Raw genomic sequence first — 22,506 nt, forward strand, 5'->3', positions numbered from 1 at the left:
GTGGAAAATTGTCAATGATCCTTTCGTCACTTACAAACAAATTGTGCATTTTTGTTCCGTAGTGCAGTTATTAATCAAGAATCGTATCTGTATGATATGTGGGTTTTAGATTATTTCAGCATAAGGTCAGGGCTTGTACAAGATTTGTTCATTTACTTTGTTTATTTTGCTCAACCAATAGCTCTAAACGAAGCCACTGAAGAACAAACCTTTTTCTCAAGCAATCGTTTTTAAACGAATCAAGTAAATGAATGATTCAATGACTCATCCATAGAGATGGTAGGTTGTTTTGTTTCTGAATGAATCTGTGTTTTTGAACAAATCATTTGCTTTTATAATAGAAGCTATGTTTATTCAATCAATGTCCATTACTGGTTGCTCTTGCCATAGTAAAAAATAAATAAAATAAAATAAATAAGATATAAAGTCTAAATACTAACAAATGTTGTTGTTTTTGTTTTGTTTTTATAATAATAATAATAATAATAATAACAAATACAAAAATATACTAACTAAATTGAGATAATAAAATCAGTTTATTTTTTTTTCTTCTTTTGTAATTTGAACAGGAGAAAAATATTAAATGTGATTCAGATATTTAAAAAAAAAAATTGACATTTGAGTCTGGACATTTTTAGTCTGGACAAGCCTATAGCTCCAAACGAAACAGATACACAAACCCACAGATAAAAGCGCTCATAAATTCTCAGTGTTTAGAATGCACCGTCTGGATAAATAAACAGCACAGAGGACTGGGAGTGATGTGAAAAAGGCTCCCCTCCAGGTATCAACTCCTGCTGTACAAACACAGCACACCCACTGATTTAACATGCATCACAAACATAAAACACACACCAAACTCACAATTCCTTGATGCTATATGATCAGATCTTTTGAGAAACTGCCACTGAACAGCCCGATGAAGTTCACCTCTTATTATTTGGGCTTGAAAAGAAGCAAGGTCACTTCCCACACTGACCCCTTTTCACGTTCTAGCAGTCGGGACATGTTGAGGTAGATATGTTGCCCTCCGGTGTAAGCCTTTGTGTCAGAGCGCTCAAGTCTGTTTACACTTTAAAACATTCCATCTGCTTTATTCCCTCCAGCTGGAGCTGAACCAGCATCAGTTATAAAATAAATAAATGCCCACTATATCCAAACAGCTCGCCACATCAAAACCCTGGAGGTGAGAGGTGGCGCTTTGCCTCATTTCCTCTGTGTATTCGGAGGCTTTTCTGAGAGGCAGGATTCGGGGGGAAATGGGGTCGGTGGTCGCTCATCTCTTGTCTCCTTGATCCCATTCCTGTCCTCAATCCCACATCCTGAAGGAATTCTACTAATCAAAATTCCAAAAGAGGGGCCTCTTTCTGTGTAAGTGTGTGTGCTTGGGAAGTAGTAACGTATTCAGATTCTTATGTTACACTGTGTGAAGTGATCAGAGGTGTCTGCAGGTCTTCACGACAGACTGATACCAGCAGAAGAACTGGGCATAGAAATCATTTCCCATCATCCTCTGTGATGTGATATTTACATCCTGCAAGCATAAAAGACATCTGATCCACCATCATATATATCTTTTGAAAAATATATTTTTAATGAATTATGTGAACTGGTTCATAAAATGATCTGAACAAATTTAATCAGAGTGAGTCGTTCTCACTCACTCACTGAATATACACACACACACACACACACACACACAAACTACCGATCAAATGTTTGCATCAGTAAGACTTTTAATGTTTCTTATGCTCATCAAGGCTGCATTTATTTGATCAAAAATACTGGTGGAAAAAACAGTAATCTTGCAAAATGTTATTACAATAAAAAGTAGGAGTTTCTTTTTTAATATCTTTTAAAATATAATTTATTTCTGTGATGCAAAGTTTAATTTCCGTGATGCAAAGTTTAATTTCCATCAGCCATTATTCCAGTATAAAGTGTCACATGATCATTAAGAAATCATTCTAATATGCTGATTTATTATTATAATTATTCTTATGAAATGATAAATATGTAGCGACCCAAAACTCTTGAACTGTAATTTATATTGTAAGAAAAGATTTATATTTTAAATAAATGCTCTTCTTTGTAACTTCTTATGCATCAAAGAATCCTGAAAAAAGTATCACAGGTTCCAAAAAAATATTAAGCATATTAAACAGTTTCCAGCACTTACAATAACTCAGCATATTAGAATGATTTCTGAAGATCATGTGACATTGAAGACTAGAGTAATGGTGCTGAAAATGAAGCTTTGCATCACAGGAATAAATAACATTTTTATGTATATTAAAACAGAAAAACATTACTTTACATCATAATAATATTTCACAATATAATTTTTTTAGTGTATTTTTGAACAAATAAATGCAGCCTTGATGACCATAAGAAACTCCTTTAAAAAACATTAAAAATCGTTCTGATTCCTAACTTTTGACCGGTAGTGCATACAGTATAAACTGAATTGGCATACATTAAATTACAATAAACTCCCTTATTCATAGAAAATCCATGATGACATTAAATTTGTACCAATATTTGGGTATACTGAAACATTGTAAATCATGTAACGTGCCACGTCAGCATATCAGAGACCATGTGATGATGCAATGAACTGTTGAATCAGTTTATTTTATTGATTCATTAAAAGAAACTGTTCAAAAGAACCAATTTGTGTAAATGAGTCAAACTAGAAGGAATCTTGATAAGTGCCTTAAACTGGGCTGTATACACACACACACACACATCAGATCACGCTGTATTCAGTTTAATTTCCCTACAGTATTTTTATTCCTAGATGGACCTAAGCTTGTATGTAAATCACATTACATAATGATATGCCTTGAAAAACTCATTACCAAAGGAGTTTGTCTCATTTGTTCAATATGGCCCTATTGCTGCACTCTATTAGCTAAAAACAGGTTAGGTTAGATTGGGGAGGAGTGCTAATAACTGTGAGTCTGTGCACATGGTTTTGCCCACACTAATGAGGTCTTTTATCGGAAATGAGAGCGTTTAATCATTGTAGCTTTGGGTGCATTGAAAAACTGAGGTAAAATGAAGGCCTGTGTGCATCCATTCTAGCAGAGAATTAATCAAATCCAGAGGGAAAATTTATCCAGGAGACCAAATAGATAGATAGAAAGATAGAAAGTGTATTTGTGACAAATCAGTAAATTGTAACAAAGACCAGACTGTCAGAGGAAATTCTCAACAACAAACAATAAATAATTGCACATTTCCTCTTTGCCAAATTGTTTTTCCATTATACTAAAGCAAATGCACTTTTGTTCACTAAAATGTTGGAAGTGTGCGCGTGTGTGTCCTGGTCTAATTTGTTGTTGTTGTTTTGTTTGTGGTTCACATTAATTGCAGCGAGCCCCCTCAAGGGAGAATTATGTTCGGTGTGACTCAAACACAGAGAAAACCCTGGTAGCACTCAAAAAAGTTCAATAAACAAGTTGGAGTAAAATGATTTGCAGGTGTAAGCTGGCAGATGGTCTCTGTGGTAGGGCCGAGAGACATTTTCTAAGTAACGCTTTGCTTTACAACAGATCTGTGAATAATTCATGCAAAAAAAAGTTTCATTTATTCACACTCATGTTTGCTCCGAAACTGTTTGACTTTCTTCTGTGGAACACAAAATCCACAGCACCATAAAAGTAAAACAACAATCAAAAAGGGGCACTTGCTCAGATAGAAAGACATATAGACAGACGGATAGATAGATAGATAGATAGATAGATAGATAGATAGATAGATAGATAGATAGATAGATAGATAGATAGATAGATAGATAGATAGATGATAGATAGATAGATAGATAGATAGATAGATAGATAGATAGATAGATAGATAGATAGATAGATAGATAGATAGATAGATAGATCTTACCGCCTGACCCTGCTTGACCTCCTTTGACCTGCTAGTCCATTTCCTGTGCCTGTGGGGACTCCTTCCTTTTGGAGGATGTGATGAGTCACAGGTTACTGGGTGGAAAAAAGAAAACAGATGAGAAACTCTGATTGGAAATGTGAATTAAGACAAGTAGCAGTTATGGTTTGTTTATTTGCGTGAGCATCTAACATTTGACGCAGCAAACTCTCACATTCATCAGATGCAGAGGCAGCTCACAGCTACATATGAGACTGTAGCAATGCAGATTGTGAGAGATAGCGCATGTGAATGCTGAAAGCTCATGTGTTCTGATTTGAATCATTGTATTGTACTGTGTCACTGTGTTCCCTCAGAGCTTCTCTGTGTGGGAAACCCAAACACAAGTTTGTGTGTTTCTAAAAGAGAGGGTTCAAGATCGGAATGGCCAGCAAATGGCTTTCATGTCACTGCAGTGAAGGTTGTGGTTAGGGAAGTGACAGTGTTGAGTTGAGGCCATGCATAGTAGAAATGATTGGACATTTATTATACAGTCGAGTCGAGTACAAACATCCGAGACTGCACTGGAAATCTGAGACTCAGAATCAAATCCATCAAATGTAAACCTGGAAACAAACGGAAGGATTTAGGATTCCAAAGGATTCTATGTTCCTTGTGGTCACTTATAAATGTTAATAAGGTTTTTTGTCATGAATTCACAAAAAAAGTGATTAATTTCAACCCTTGTTCTGGTCTTCTTTCTGAAATGCCAGTGGACATGGCAACTAGTGCAATGACGTAAAAAAATTAATCAATTTGTTGCTCTAAATGCGGTCATGTGCCTGTGTGACATGACAAATAACAATAAAAAAATAAAAAAAGTTTTTAGAGCTTGGTCATTCTGTCTATCATATGAGAAGGACATTTCAAGCTATGACACTTGCAGGATGTTTTAATGGCACAAAAAAACCCCGAAAAATTTAATAATAAAATTAAGTTCTTCGTTTTTTATTATTGTTGTTGAAGTTTTGAAGAAATTAATATTTTTATTCCGTAAGAACTCTTTAAATTGATCAAAAGTGAAAGTAAAGTGAAAGCTATTCTTCTGAACTTTCTATTCATCTAAGAGTACAGAAAATATATCGTGCTTTCCTCAAATATAGTTTCTTGTGCAGAAAATCAGCATATTAGAATGATTTCTGTAGAGTCATGTGACACTAAATGTGATCACAGGAATAAATTACAGTTTAAATGATTAGAAAACTGTTATTTTCAATTATAATACTTTCCTATATCACTTCTTTTACTGTATTTTGATAAACCTAAAACTTTTTTCAAAATATTTCCATCTAAAAAAAACTAGAAAAACACTTTCTGTTTGTATCTGTGTGAGAGAGACAAAGTGTGTGTGTTTGAATACTAAGTCCGCTTTGACATGGTGCTTGATTTTTAATGCAACAGCAGGGCAGATGTGCTTACTAACATTCGATAAGTGAATTGATCAGAAGCGTGTACCATAGATCTTCTGTTAGTAATCAATCAGTCTTTTAACATCACATCCAATAATCATTACAGAAGCTCCTCGATTTGTGCAGCAGTGCGAAATCTGTCCTTTGTACTTTGCCCTTTATACGTATTCATCTATAAAATTAGTCCGTTCTATTAATGCACTATATTTCATGGCTTCAGAAGACTTCAGCATCCAGCCTTTCTTCATATACAGCAAGGACCTCCAAATATGATAATCTACTTTTGAAGGCTCCTCTTGCTAATATATAAATTCAGCTATAAAAATAGCACCCACTTAGACTCTGAGAAAAATATAGTTATTGCATTATAAAAACAATATCAACTTCAGTAAATGTTCAAATCTTTTACTTACTTAATATGATTATGGATTTCTTCTCATTTTATTCCAATTTATTAATTAATTATTATTAATATAATTATAACAACGACCATAAAAGATGTCTATAACAGCTGTTTCCAAACTGGGGTCCACAGAAAAATTTAGAGAGAAATAATGTAAGAAAATGTTTTATTACTGCTACTACTACTACTACTACTACTATTTTAAATAAATAAATCATTTTTTACATAATTTTTCTCTGTTGAAAACACTTGATATATATTACTTTTGTCATTTTTAACAAAAAGATTTGTATAGTAGTGTTGCTATAATTAAACCATTGATATATATGTATAATAGAAACCTACCTACTTCCTTATTTTCCATCCTTCAGACACATGATGAAATCATTATTCTGCAGAGAATAAATCCTCCTAAATGAGGCAAGAATGTCATAACAATTTATTTTTTCTGGTGCAGGATAAAAGTTGGAACAGTGACATTTCCCTTTTGAAACTCATTCTAGTTTTCATCAAACAAACAAGTAAAAAAAAAAAAAAGAAAAAGAACATATGTTGCTCAACAGGAGTGAGTCATAGCACTGCTGGCCCAGCTTGAAAAGACCTTCTCAAACTCAACTCTCGCCTCTGTGCGGTTTGGTGCAACGGGATAATTAGAAGCTTGAGCAAATGAGCTCTTCTCTAATTTAGCTCTTACTGTTATCAGCCTTGTACTTATTTACCGTTACATGATCCAGGCTGCTGACAGAGTGGAGCAGAAGTCAATGGGAAGAGACAAACAGAGGCTGGTGAAAGCTGTTTAAAGAGTCAGTACAGCCCTGGAATTCAGATTGTACATATATGACAACTGAGAGTGTTGGCAGTGAAAACATACTCAGAATATATACACATTGAGATTTACCATATATAAAATGTGTTTTTAGCACATAGCAATATAATACAATCACCACCACAAGTTCAAATAAAAAGGATCTGATTAAACAGCGAAGCTTGGCTCACATAATGAAAGCTTTCATCAGTCCTTAACTACAAGGAACACCGTCAACTCTCCATAAACCATTAATTCTTCTGACTCAGTGGTTCTTACTATTAGAATCAATGCAGAGTCCAGTTTTACACAGTGTCTGAAAACCTGACGAGAGGATTCGGCTGGTCGTCAGATTCAGAAAATGTAAAATATCATGTAATAAGCATTGTAAACAAGAGCCAGCAACCACATGAAAAATGTCATAAAGTCTTGGAGATGTGGAGGCCCATCTTTTAAAGACACCTCTTGTCATTTAGATTTAGGGAATACTTAGATCATTTTACTTGTTTACTATTAAATCTTTAATGGATAAAACTACATTATATCTTCAATACAATAGTTGACTTGGTAGCAACATATTACTGAATTAATTGTGTATGCTGTATGTTAGGGATGGTACAGTACACAAAAATGGCAGTTCAGTAGGTACTTCAGTTTTACAATGACAGTTCGGTATGTTTTTTGGTACAGCTGGGGAAAAACAAACAAAACATGTTTTCCAAAGTTTTCGGTATTAATATCTATATCATTACGCCACTAGTATAGGCATATTATTTATTTTTTATTATATTTTTCTTTATCTAATTTTTCTGTTGTTTTGATTTTTTGAGTAATTGCAAGGTTCAAGGAAAGCCGCTCTTTAAAATCTTTTTAAAAATGTTCAATGAAAAGTTCAATGAGTGCATGTTGTTTCCATCACATCAGTGAGGAATGGTGGTAAATAACTGTGATCTTAGTACTGACCAAAATGATTACGATTTTATTCCAATATCGAGTTAAAAGCAGTCATATGTCCAGACAACACAAGATTCATGTTCTCTTATTGATGCATTGATTCTCAGAATTGATTACCCTGCATAAGCTGTTAACACTCAATCTTTCTAATATATTCCAACCTATTGACACCACACACACACACACACAAATACTTATTCATGCATGAAGTTGCACATATTTATTCATGCACACACGGGTGAACAAATCAAATGAATCAATAGGTGAATTAATAATTGAATAAATGAATAAATGTGTGCTAATGAAGGAGATGTGGTATTGATGTGAGACCCATGGGAAATCTGATGGCTTGTAAAGGGTATTTTTTTATTTTTGTCAGATTTCAAACAACGGTCAACCAACCATGTAAGCAGTTCACCAAAAAAGAAAAGTTACTGGTCACTCCCGCATCGCCTTGACATGGCAAGACTGGAAGATTCTCAGGGGTCCCGACAAATGACCCTTTACCCCACAGCTTCTGGGTGCTGTTGACATTGCCTGGTGAATAACTGAGGGAGAGCAGCAGAGAAAGAGAGAGAAGTGTCCTCAGAGGTAGAAATTGTGAATGAATAAGGAGTAGATCAAAGCGGAAGATAAGGCTAGGGGTCACGACCTCTGCTGGGGCAGCTGTCTGGAGGTGTAAAGGATACAGGAAATGCTGTGTAACACAGGTAATGTTCAGCCACACACACGCTTCTATTAACCACTCGAATATGTGTGCACTGGAAAATCCTGCCATGAAAACATACTCACAGGTTGATTTATTATTGTGACACTGACGCACGCGCTCAGGGAACGAAAAAAATTTTCTGATGGATGGAGAAACGCAAGCGGATCGCTTGAAAAATGGATGTGTGTAAACAAAGGGATGGCATCTCCTGATTTATGGCCAGGAGAGAGGTCAGTCATCCTTCCCAACGGATGCTGTGATTTCCACTGATAAACCAGAACTTATTCAGCTCAATGGAAGAGTGATTCAATCGCTGTAGTTACCTGTGTACTCCAAAATAAATTCAAAGTTGTCTTCAGGGAACAAACTATAATATTTATGACTCATGTTGCACTACTCAGATTTTTGTCCACTTAGATCTGGAATGCGAATGTCCCGCCAATTAGCAAGAAGAGAATCATACGCTATACTGAAGTCCTCTTGGGAAGTTGCTACTTGTGAGTTCATAAGAAATCATAATTCTGAAATAATCAAGTGATACTGATCAAAATAAAATAGACATTTTTTAATTTATTTCATCCTTAATTACAGAGTCCATAAAGGGACATGGTGACAGGAAAAAAAAAAACCTTGGGATAAAGAGTAAAAAAATATAAATATATTACATACTTTATGAGTGAACGCAGATGCTTCTAAGGTTTAGAGCTTCATTAATCCCCATTGGGCGATTAATTCACTCCCATGGTGCTTCACATATATGGACAACACCTAATATACATGCATACACATAGTCAAAATACATAAAATATATAAAGTAGAAAGGGGGGAAACATAAACAAAATAAACGATCCAAATCAAAGTACAAAATACACATTTTTATTATTTATTTTCTTAGGGGAACAGAAGAGTTTTGAGGACATGCCATTTTTGCATACTGTGTATTTTATCATTTATTTACCCTCCCTGAGAATGATGGGATATTCAGAGCTTGAAAAAAATCATGAAATTCCTACTGGTAATTATGATTTTCAAGTATTCGTAAACAATATCATTCTGACATGATTCAAACATATCTATGGCTAAAAAAAAATAAAAAAAAAATACTTTTACATTAATGCACTTAAAATAAAAGTCCATGAGGCAAGACATTATAGAGCATTAAATGTGAAACTTGTTTGTATATTACAAAAATTAGAGAAATAATTATCATCATCAATGTACAAATCTAAATCATTATGTTAACAGTGGGACTTCTGTTATTCTACAGACGTAATGACATGATGGAATTTATTCCTTGAAAACAGCTGACAGTTACCTAATGTTCCTTTTCAGCATACTTGAAAGATTTATGGGTTCATCAGTTTGACATGCTCACATCGTATATAACTATGTGACAAAATAAGCAATAAATAATATACTTTTTGTGGCTATACTTTTCAAACAGTGTGCAGTTATCAATAAAGATTAGCTTGTACTGAACCTGGAAAGTTATTTTAATGTATTAAATAGGTCTACCTTCTGCAGTGGACCCATTCAATGTGTGTGTCCACCTCTGATGTGTGAGTATGTATGTGAACCCTGAGAACAGGACAGGAGTCTGGTCTTTCTCAACTAAAAGAATTAGTGCATCACACGCACACACATCTGCTGGTAATGAAGAGTTTGTCTACACTTAAATTGGACAAAGCTTGAAATATATTCCATGTCTTATGCAAAACACCTCTCCTGGGTGGAGACATGTCTAATCCTAACAAGGATTTTACAGGTTGACTGCTGAAAGAATGAGCGGTACTCTCAGAAATCCTTAGGATCAGACAGAAATTCCCAGCCAAGGGACTGAAACACCAGCGCACATAAACAAGGGAAGTGCATCATTAGTCTACTCAAACGAGTCTCGATGATGAACTGGACTTCTCAGTTTAAACTGCTTTCAGGGGAGACCTAGTACAAGAGCATGAGTTACTGCGGAAGTGGACAATGAAAGAGAGACATTATTCAACCCTTAAAAAAAATGATGTCATCATTTACACAACCTCATATTGTTTCACACACATATGGCTGACTTTATTCTGTGAAACAAGAAATCTGAAAAAATGCTATTTCACGAATTCAATGATTCAAAACACAAAAAAATAGAAAAACCTGTAAACGTCAGAATTCATGCTCTGCATTTAACCCAAAGTGCACACACACAGCAGTGAACACACACCCGGAGCAGTGGGCAGCCATTTATGCTGCAGTGCCCAGGGACCAGTAGGGGGTTCAGTGCTTTGCTCAAGGGCACCTAAGTCATGGTATTGCCAGCCCAAGACTCAAACCCACAACCTTAGGGTTAGGACTACAACTCTCTAACCACTAGGCCACAACTTCCCTTTCCCTTCCTTTATTTACCGTGCACTGTCAGCTTCACAAATAGATAGTTTACATTTACAGACAGTGATGTTACACACTGCATGAAAGGCAATATTGAATATGGCATAATTGGGACACTTTCAAATAAATTAAATGGGTATTCCTTTCTAGATAATTACACAATCTATCAACTAAAATGATAACTGAAAAAAAAAACACCAATTTCTATTGATAATCAATATGATTTGATATAACATAAAACGTTTATTTCAATGAAAAGATCTGAAGAAAAAAATGTGTTCCCAAATCAGATCAATCAATTGTCTCTCATAAATGTGTGAAGGAAAACAAGGCTTTTTTTGCTCACCCAAAGCTATCATATCATATCACACAGACAACTTTTATGGCATTTCTGTTAGCTTTTTGAAGCTTGAAAGCCCCAGTTCTTATTCATTGTAAATTAACGGGAAAAAGAAACCAGTATAATTCTTTGAAAAATTCTGCCAGTTTTGCTGTGCAGAAGAGAGAAAGTCATGCAGGTTAGGAATGAAATGAGGATGGGTAAATGATGACGGACCTTTTGAGTGAACTATGCCTTTATATAAGCATTCAATTTTGTTAACCAGTGGGTACAGAGGATGAGACCAGCAGTGACGGACCAACAAAGAGAAAGCGAGAGAGAGAGAGAAGTGGACAGAAAGCAGGACACAACCCAGACCAACAGGACGGAAATCAAAGCTCTGCTGCCTCCCCCCTCCATGAGAAACACCAGTTCAAACTCATCAATCAACCCTGGAGAAGGAGGGACTAGAGCTCTCGACACCACACACACACACACAAACACTTCAGATAACAGCAATAAACAAAGATAGCCAATACAAACAACTGTGAAATGATTAGAATAGCTGAGACACATTCCACATAATGGATGCATTGTGAGTTGACACGGTTAACCATTGAAAGCATCACTATACCTTCATCAACCAACATTTAGAAGTAGATTCAACGGTTTCCTGAATTCAAAAGCTGGACAGACTAAAACTGAACCAAAGGCAGCATCAAGTTGTAAGTAACACATCAAAACCATGTCCACACCTCAATTACTCAAGATCCTCTCTAAGTGCTCATATCAACAATCCAAAGCATTGTTCAGAGGGTCAACCCCTGACCTTTGACCCCAGCATTAAGCCAAGAGATCTGGAAAGGGGTGAGGAGAGGGTGCTATTCTACTGCAGTTTGTTTGGCGCAGCTCCATTTCCCATGAGAAAGCTCTGATTGGTTTAAGATGCTCTCTTCACACTAACACACACCATCTGTACATTTCCGCCTCTCGCTGGTCTGAACATTCCGGGTGGCACTACCAAAGAGGCTTCGCTGACTGGTTGTTCAGGCCTCTGACCTTTGACCTCCCACAACCCCAACATCACGAGACAGATCCTCTGTGCCAAACTGACTCATAAAAGAAATACAGCCAGACTCAACTTTACAAATACACAGTTTAACACTGACACATACCAGAGCATGTGAGCAGTGTAGAGGAAAACAGACTGATTTTGCCTGAGCAGTATCGGTCCATTGGTGCTTCATTGCAAACTTAACAAATTGAATGGATTCATTTTAGCGTTTCAATAAAGCATGATAAATTGTTTTCCAATTATTATTGTTTAATTTATATTATGCCCACCTATTTGTGAAATAAAAAAGCAACATATTGAAATAAGTTGACAGAGGAATGGTGATTAAACAGAGAGCAGGAAAATGGAAAAGTAGAGTGATTATACACCATTAATTATATTTTAAATTGTGAAACTCGTATATTAAATAAATTCAATTCACACAGACTGTAGTAGTTTAAGTCTTTGGTTCTTTTAATTGTGATGATGTGGCTCACATTTGACAAAAACCCACCAATTCACTACCTCAACTAATTTGAATATGGTGACGTGCCAATCAGCTAATCAACTCAAAACACCTGCAAAGGTCCAAAAGACAGTAAATTGGTGGGTTTTTGTTAAATGTGAGCCAAAATCATCACAATTAAAATAGCTACTTAAAATCATCACAATTAAAATATACTTATAAAATAACTACTTCAATCTGTGTGCATTTAATTTATTTAATACACAAGTTTCACAATTTGAGTTGAATTACTGAAATAAATGAACTTTTCCACGACATTCTAATTTATTGAGATGCACCTGTATACGTATAATTTTTGGTATGTTTTTTTTATTTATATATCTAATCATGACAGTGCTCAAGACCAGCAATGCCAACTCATGCATATGTTCACTAGCTTTCTACAGATTATGTTTACACTCCTGTTCAAGCAATTCACTTATAAGCATCATACTTAAGGACCTCTCCCTCTTTCATTGGCTTTGAAGCTGTAATTACCAGAACTTCATATTGACTAATTGAATTAGAAGCCTCATTATCAAAGTGTTGTGGATATCTAGTGTTGCATGATGTTGACTGATAAAGTTGAATCTAATCTAATAAAAAAAAATTGAGATGTAATGGAGTGTGTGCACACTCCAAAAGAATGTTTGTGTGTGTCCTCTGCCCTGTCATCGACTCATAACTTCTCTTATTCAATTATACTGAGTGCCAAAGGAAATGACAACGCTTTTTCAGTGTTTTAGGAAGGGGAAACTAATTTAATTTAATTTCATACTTGAATTAAATTATGAAAAAAAAGTGTATGGGTGGGTGTACTTCTTTCTAGAGACATTTAGGACATGCTTTATGTAAAAGAGAGGTTTATCCTGTGTCTTCATGACACAATATTATTATACGTATATCACACAGTAAATAAGAATATCAGTGTCAGTGTATGTACATACACAAGTTCTACTTTGTCAGTTGCAAGGAATTCTGTAGCCTGCTAGCATTATTATATGTGTTCTGTTCATTGTGAAAAAAGACGGATGAGGAGAGACGAAGAGAGACTCATTAGATATGGTTAAAGACGCAGAAACCAGTCAAAGTCACATGAGTCTCATATGAATCCATATTTGCCCTGAAGGCTGCAAGATCCTTTATGCACATGACAGGAACATCAGCACACTGCATCCTGCTTATCAGATATCAAATTAGGAACACATTTTTCAAAAGCAAGTTGCTTTTACAACAGTTTTTGGAAAGCAGTTTGTGTATGTGACCTCATTTTCAACATTGTGAAAATGTCTCAGTGTCTTTCCTGTATTGAGCTGTATGAAGTTTGTCTGAACGATGTTCTGATCCGGCTGGAACGATTCCAGTGAAAAAAACAGCACCTCTAGCACAGGAAGCAGCAGTTGCATGGAACAAACACACACACTTCCTGTCCAGGGGAGACACACATCCACTCATTAAGCAAACATTAATCACAGTGTGCCAGCATTATGTGATGACATCATTTACCATGTTTGAATGAACAGTCCTGTTTGAGTATGTGAGTTTTTGTGTGTCTAAGCAACTGCACTATAGAATATCACCCATTGACTACCATTATAATGCTTGGAACATGGCTTGGAACCAGGACATTTTAAAATATATCTCCAATTCTATTTGTCTGAAAGAAGAAAGTCATATACACATAGATTACACATAGACACAAATTATGGGGTAATTTAATTTTTTGAATGAACTATGCCTTTAATTATAATGTGTGTGAGAGAGACAGAGAGAGAGAGATTTAACTCCCAAACATACAGAGTCTCATTCCTTCTAGTGAGATCCCTGCAGTGCTGCTATTGCTGTGCTCACTAATTAGAACACTTTGCAGTTCAATTAGTCCTCTCTTTTTTCCTCAGCCATCATGGTGACAGACAGAGAACCCTCATTTACCCCAATAGCACCCTGATTCAGGCCTCTTTCAACATATACATACTGTTACAGTGAGGAATGAGCCATACAGCATTGTACAATACATGACACCGCTTACAAGCTCAGGCACTTGGGAATGGAAACAGGTCATTTACTGCAATGGAACTGGACTTTAAATAAGCCTAAATAAACTGTTGAAATAAACCATTTTAAAGTTTGGGGTCAATAAGATCCCAAGATGGCAGGCTTTGGCACGCTGTATTGCCACAGGCTCGCGCAGCTACGCAGCACTGTCATTGGTTTAAAAAAGTTTACAGATTAGACCAATGGCAGAGCAGTTGCACTGCGTTATTGAAAAAAGGCTTCAGTATCGAGGAAAAAAGGAACTTTTCCCCATACGCAGTATGAGTGAAGTATCGAAAGGGAACTACTCTTAATTCTGTCTCTTTTGAACTTTTCCTTCTGTTTCTCTTTTTCTCTCTCTCTGGGTGGTTTAAAGAGGTTTAATCATGCTGATTGCCATGATTATGGCCATCTCCCATGGGTCTACTCTTCAGTCCTGGCCAACACAGAAAGTCACACTGGCCACTGGCGATCTGGCTTCCTGTTCCTGCTCTTCTGCACACACACACACACACACACACACTACTGCCCCATTCAGTAAAAGAACACACTTCCTCAAGCCTATACTCACACACACACTTCAGCACATCACTCACAGAATGATTCATGAATCAAGATGTAGGGTTTAAAGGCATGAAGGCGCACAGACATGCTGATATTCAGTACAACTGCAAAATTGATTGATTGGATTTAAAAGCAGAAATAAAAGCATAATTTTATGAAAAAAAAAACGAATTATTTTTAAATGTATTATTTTAGCTGTAAAATGTTTTACATCCATTTAGGGTTCATACTGCATTGTCAAGGCAACAAAGGTTTTAAATTGGAACTTTACACACAAAAGGTTAACAAATAATTTTTTCCATGGTATTCCATCAATATTGTTTAAATCGTGTGTGCTAAACTATTCAAACAGTGAAAACTGTAACATTTACCAATTGGCACCATATATTTACACTATAAGTACTCACTGTACTGTCAGTTACAGTGTCAGAAAAAAGGGACACATGGATAATTCTGTGATTGAATTTAACTGAACCCAGAATATTCTTTTAATTTAAAAATATCTACAAAGATAGCACCAATCAAAGCCAAAAAATTGAGGTTTGCATAGTTTCAACCAGACATTGCTCTCAGACGGAAGCTTTCTCTCTCCGTCTGTCTGCTTCTCCACTCCCTTTCCTCTCTCTCGTTCTCTCTCTCTCTCTGATACCAGCTTATGTGAGGGCAGATAGTTGGCTGTTTAAAGCTGGCAGCGACACAGGAATGCACAGAATGGGCTGTGAATCCAACAGGAGGCTGTTTGAAGCTCACATACATTCCTCACACACTTCGTGTGAGCAGAAGCGAGACAGCCAATACTTGTCATCAGAGAGAGACTCAGACTCATTGAATGGCTACACAGTGAAAGATGAATAGAAACAATAAGGAAATGACTTAAGCCAGAAGAATGTCTGATTTTAGGATCAAATGGCAATGAAGAAGGGGGGTCAGAATCAAGATGAAGGCTCCGCGGAGTGCAATCGATGACCCTGGGACAAGTCCCCCCTAATATTTAAAAATGGTCAAACTGCCCCCCCACCCAATATTTGAAATTCTTGCAATGATCTACTGGACTCCATTATGCAGCGCTCAAAAACCTTTAAAAGCTATATTTTCAGCATGGTCTGCCTCAGGGAGTTAAATAGCGCTCAGCAATGTCAAAATAATTGAGATGGCCAATAAAATCAAAGTAGGAGGGGTTTACTTTTCACAGCAGCAGAGTGTGAATTGTACTGCTAAGCAATGAAAGAGAGCAAAGTTTCAAATAATTTAATATTAGTCAACTGTTTTATGACAGAAATATGGCCATTTTGAGAGAGAGAGAGAGAGAGAGAGAGAGATCTGCATCTGCGCGTTATTATCTACAAACAATGAAGCTGTGAGTTTAGTTACTGTACTTCAAAGCAGTGATTTTAGTTCCTCGTTACTGAGAAATAGAGACTGAGAAATTGTCTACCTGCAAGCAGCTTTATTTGTAAATTGTAATAATATTTCAAAGAAATTACAGTTTTCCTGTATTTTATCTCAAATAAATGCAGGCTTGAAGAGCACAAGACACTTTCAAAAACATCTAAAAATCTTACTCACCGAAAACTTCTAAACATTAGTGCATGTCAACAATTATCACATTTGAAACATCTCAGAGAAAGCTGATACTTAAACAAAACATACACTATGAGCTAAGAGCGAGCAATTTCAGAGCAAAACTATTTTCCCCTAGAGCGCATACAGCTGTAAAATCAACGTCAGACCAGTTGAACCAGTTGAATTCTTGCATGCCACCTTCAGAGGATATCTGAACAATGTCTCAAACTGTGCTCAAATTGTTAAACTACCCAAATCTGCAATCAAAAGTCGGCAAATTTAATATGAACTCAAATGTGAAAGAGTGCAATTCACAAAACACCTTAACAGCGCTTTGCAATTTCGTTACCACAAGGGGAGCTACAGCTAAATATAAGCTATTAACTGATGAAATGGATACCTTGAATACAATGCAAGTCACCTTAGAAAAAATTTTCTGCAAATTGTACAAACGTATAAGTAGGGCAAAGCAACAGTCTGAAGAGAATCTTGCTTAACAAGTTAGTTTAACTGTCAACTTGAATTAAAAAAAATGCATGCGGTTTAACAGATCAGACCGTTAAAAGTAATTCTATCAGGCCCTTGAGTACTGAGGTTTTGTTACCACCACATCAACGCAAGCTTGGAACACGTTGTTCCATGCTTTAATGTAATTGTTCCAAATTGATTTACAAGAAAAAACAGGCGACCAGACCAGCTCTCATGCACTTAGCTTCTCTTTCATGTCTTGTCTATGCATGCTGGTTCTTATTACAAATTGGATGTGATTTAGAGGTTTTTGACAAGTATTACAAAAATTTGTAAAATTAAAATTATATTTTCATCTGTTGGATTCTTATTATGTCTAATAAAGTCATTTTCACTTTCAACTTTGGGTTTGTGTGTTTGGATTGTTAATTATTATTTTTTAAGATTTTTTAACTCTTTACAAACTGTTCCAACATGCTTATTCTCACAGACACACTCAAAAGACACACGCAAGTCCTATAAGAACTAAAATTATGGCCGGATACGGTAGCTTTTAGAGGAGATCAGAGGTGGCAGTCAGTCCAGACAGAAGTGGAGTTCGCCTAGGCCAGATAACCCGACACACACACATAATCTTCCTGTTAATGTCTGCCCTCACATCCCATTCACACTCTACCCAGCCCAAACCCGTTACACTTTCCTCTGTGTGGCCAATCTGCTCGGCTCTCACCGAGTCTTATCTCTCGTCTCCTCAAAGTTTTTTTTTTTTTTTCTCCTCTCTCTTTTTTCCGTTCCCACTTCCCATAATCCAAAGAGATCTGATGCAGGCAAGATTGGGCACGTTGGCAGGAAGTGTTGCAGTTCTGGTTTGGTCTCTTTTTCTTCCTCTCTCTCTGTTTCTCAGTTTAAAGTGGTGAGATGTATGTCAGCGTGAAATGTACGAGAAGTGAGGACTCTTCTGCGCGCACAATGACACACACTAATGGAGGCGTTGAAACATATTAACCATCCTTGCCTTTGTGATAAGACAAATGTCTAGTCTCCTAATGACCCCCACTGATTCAAACAAACACACTCATATAAAGAGAAAACCAAGGGGAGGACAGAGAGAAAGAGACATAAAGGGACTGCTCCTCCATGACCTCTAGGAACAAGCCATTGAGTTCAAATGGGTCACAGCAGGAGATAGCCTGTTCTATGAAAACAGAAAAACTTGATTATTGCATCCTTAAATGGTACATGAAAACATGGTGACTATTTCCGAAGGTCTTTATCTTCAGCCCTTATCCATAGGACATGAAGCCATGTCTTTTAAACCATATCATCAAAGCACAGCACTTACTCATGTGTAGGGGGGCTCCTCTCATATCTAGATATGTCTTATCTATTGGAAAACAAACATATGTTATTGTTAGTGTTGTCTGTTAAACATGTTAGTTATTATTAGGTCATCCTGAATGGAAAATTCTGCCTTCATTTGCATAATTTACTCTCCATCACATCCTTCCAAACCCATATGACACATGTTCTTCCATTGAATACAAAATCTTGGAAAATAAGAATTGTTGAATAACTCTGGTTGCTCTTTTTCATGCAAAATAATGATGACTGGAGCTTTCAAGCTTAAAAAAACATCATAAAAGTATAATTAAAGTAATATAAAAGTATCATAAAATGGTCCAAATGACTCATGTGCTTTATTTATGTTCTTAGTGTAAGAAATAACGAGGATAATCTTCCCTTAGTGCAGTTACCAAATAAGAAGGAATCATTCAGACCAGTTTAGTGAACTGAATCAACCAATTCATTGAAAAGGTATAACTCAAAAGAACAATTCACTTCACAATTTCAATCTGTTGCCCCACACAAATGGCTTAAGATGACATTTAGCACAAAATTAATATGGATGTTATTTTCATTGTGCATATTGTTATTTTGGAGCTTGACAACCCATTCAATTAATACTGTTAATGAAAAATTCACATTTTGTGGAGAAAGTAAGTATATGGGTTTGAAAGAGCATTAAGGTAAATAAGATAATTGCATAATCTTGGGGAACTATGTACCATTACTCTTTCTGTGTATGATTATGTTTTGATTTTTTATTAAATTGGTTAATGGTATTTAATTAATTTTTTATGAAGGTATGTAGATAACAGCACAGTAAGCAACAAAAAAGCTGTTTTCCTAAATAAAGAACATTTTGCAAATTATTTTTGAATGTTACATATTACAATTTTTACAATTACAATGTTACAAAATAGTTAACTAACAATGACATAGAAGATTCATGGCAAGTCAGTGGATTGTGCCTCATGGTTTTCACAATAGGGTCATTAACCTGCCTGTCCATGGCCAAATTTACACACACTCAGTTAACACGCCGCCTTTAAAGCTTTCCGCTCTGGTCTATCAGGGCCTCTTAAACTGAAAATATTTCGCCACAGCTTTTACTCAAACTGTCAGAGCATTTGGACAAACAAGTTTCTAAAGTGAGTGACAGGTTTACTTAAGAGCCCTGGTTTTGTGGATCAACTCTCACAATGTGAACGAAATGGATAAGACTGTTCAGAAGACAGACAAAGATAAACACTACAGAGGCTTTCGACATTGACCTCCAAGTGTCCATAATACATTTCAAAGTCAGAATGGATAAACAAATGATTTACATCTGAGCATTACCCATTAGTTCTTGAAAAGTCCCCATGTGTGGCAAGTGAGAGCTTGTATTCATTCCCATCGAAGCAACAGAAACAGCATTGAAGTGATAAGCAAAAATGTAGAATACTTCGTGTTTTATTTTTGTGGCTGATTTATGTGAACGATATCAAATAAATGCTGTTCCTTCATCTGGAATAGAAACTTAATAAATCATGAATCATTTTCAAACTGTGTGATACAGTGTGAAATACCAGGCACAGTGTAAACAAGCCAATGAGCTTTTACACGGTCAATCACACACTTGTCAGCTCTACCTGCAGTCTCAAATATATGAAGGATGCATGCTTGATGCTAGCCTGTCTGCAGTAGTTGCTTGGACAATGGCTTGAAGGATCTGAGCAGTGGTTTGTTTGGCCTTTCAGGGAGGCAAAAGATAGAGTTCTTCAGCTGATGCTATGGTAAAGGACAGCCTCAGTACCCATTCACTTTCATTACATGAAAAGAATGGCCTGGATATTCTTCAAAAAATTCACTTTTGTGTTTCATAGCAGAAAGTAATTGTCGCTGGAGCAAATGAGGGTGAGTAAATGATGACAGGATTTTTGTTTTTGCCAAAACTATCTCTTTTAAAGGGTTTAGCAAAGGCACTACAAATGGTTTTGCTGTGTGAGGTTAAAGGGTGGAAGGTTGAAGGTTAATAATTGAATTCCACCAAACAGAAACAAAGTTGAATTTGTCTGTCATTTGTTAAAGAGTTATGCCACTGTGAAAACTGCAATGCCTGACAGGTCTGGTGATTAAAAGAGGGGCTCAAGAGTAAAGCAAAGTCTACTGGAGTTCTGAATGCATGTGTTTATTGAGAGAGAGAAATGAAAGATTATAAGCTCTAAACAAGGTGAGTGACACAAAGGAAAAACATGTTCTATTAAAGAAAATAGTTGCTGTTTGCAATGTCTTTACCCATTTAAAGAGAATTAACTTAGCCAAAGCACACAATCAAAGTAAAATGTGACACCTTTGAAGACATAATCCTGCACATTTTGTGCACATTATGCATTCCAGAGGCGAGGAGCAGGCGCCCAGCCCTGACTTCTGATCGTGTGCACTACTGATGTCCTGGCCTGTGTGCTCTCATTGTCTCCAACAGTGTTGTCATTGAGGCTTTATGCTTTGCTTTTGTATTTTCTCTAAATATGAATGTTTTATCCAAACTGGCCCAATTGCTTAACCATCCATACACTACTCCACCCACTGCTTCAGTAAGACAGGAAAACATGAGACTGAGCTGTATGAATGTACACACAGACGGCATCTCAATCGAATATGTAACACTGGCAATTTCATGTTTTGCTAGACAGACATAAAACCGCTCATTTTTAATAGAATAATACACAAAGAGCCAAATATGAAGCCATTATCACGCATGACTTACACTTAAAGCCATTTAAATGCTTTCAGACTAAACTTAAACTAATTCATGAATCACCTTGATGTTTTTACTTGCAAATTTATAAGAAGAAAATTATGCAAATCTGACTGAAGCAAATACGGCCAGCAAACACAAATCACACGCGCTGACTGACAGAGCTAGACATTCACTTTGCAGCACAAGTATTCAGCTTCCCACTCCCCCACACTTTCACATAGGAAGCTCTTCCTGAGCTGAGGTCACAGAGATTGGGCTCTGGAGGAGCGCTTCAAATCCCAAAACCATCTCCTACAGTCTCTGTTTCTCTCGCTGAGTTCCCACAACAAACTGTTTTCACAAGAGAAGCAAACAACTTCAAGTATAAGGGAGTCCAGGCTAGATGTCACACTGGGAAGTGGTCATAAGGGTTATATCTAAATAACTAGAAGATTTTGTGTCTAATCTAACTGCACGTTAAAATTAGTATTGGAAAAAAATTATGAAATCCGTCCTTTGAGTAAACAAAGCTTACAATGAGGATGAATTATATAAGGATGATTTTAACCAATGTTCCTAGGAGATTTGTATTAGAACTGTTAGGTCCCAAAAAAATGTGGATGTTTTTTGTTAGTCTTTTTGTACTATTGGAAAAGTTCTGAAATTGACTTACAAGTATAACCAATATATGAAATAAGTCCGCTTGAGTTGCTAGTTGAGTTGTCTTGTGCTATAATTTTAGTTCAGCATTTCAATGAGTTGATGTACAATATCACAACAAACAATGTACAGAGCAGGACTTTAAAAGTCTACTACTGTAAGACTATTTTTTTGTTTGTTTGTTTGTTTTGTTTTTTAATCCATTGCATAACCTCCAAATTGTATTAGGACAAAGGGTTTTTGATATAAGGAATTAATAAAAGGAATTAATATCTTATTAATATCATTTGGCACTTTCTTCTTCTCTCTTGGGATTGTTTTTCTCCAAAATACAAATCCCTACAACACACCCCCTTTAAAGAGTGTGAAGGATTAAAAACACCATGTCTTCAAACGCTGAGGCGAACAACAATTACATACTAGTATCTCCTCCCTACAACGCGCATTACACCCACTCAGTCGTACAATCCCTACTTTAGAAGTAAATCAAAACAATCTACTATAACGTTTTTATGTCGAGCGCCAGCTGATAAACAATTTAGTGGATGAACAGCAAGCAACACAGAACGTACCTCGTTCCCTGTAAACGCAAACTGACGCACTGCGTGTTCATCACGTGTCCACACGGCGGCAGAAGTGAGTCGACACCGGTGATGTCATGCGGATCGTCCGTTGCCTCACTGA

At 36.3% G+C, this 22,506-nt stretch overlaps 1 long non-coding RNA gene across 1 annotated transcript; it reads right to left on the minus strand.

Moving 5' to 3' along the window:
• Positions 1-736: 736 nt before the first annotated feature.
• LOC127938752 (uncharacterized) lies at positions 737-22,473 on the minus strand. The gene is made up of 3 exons (XR_008148786.1): positions 22,395-22,473; positions 3,898-3,992; positions 737-1,534 (listed from the first exon to the last, which is right to left on the minus strand). It is a non-coding gene; the product is annotated as an uncharacterized LOC127938752 (long non-coding RNA).
• Positions 22,474-22,506: the final 33 nt, after the last annotated feature.

The sequence above is a fragment of the Carassius gibelio genome, chromosome A20 (assembly GCF_023724105.1).
Source record: "Carassius gibelio isolate Cgi1373 ecotype wild population from Czech Republic chromosome A20, carGib1.2-hapl.c, whole genome shotgun sequence".
Lineage (NCBI taxonomy): Eukaryota > Metazoa > Chordata > Actinopteri > Cypriniformes > Cyprinidae > Carassius > Carassius gibelio.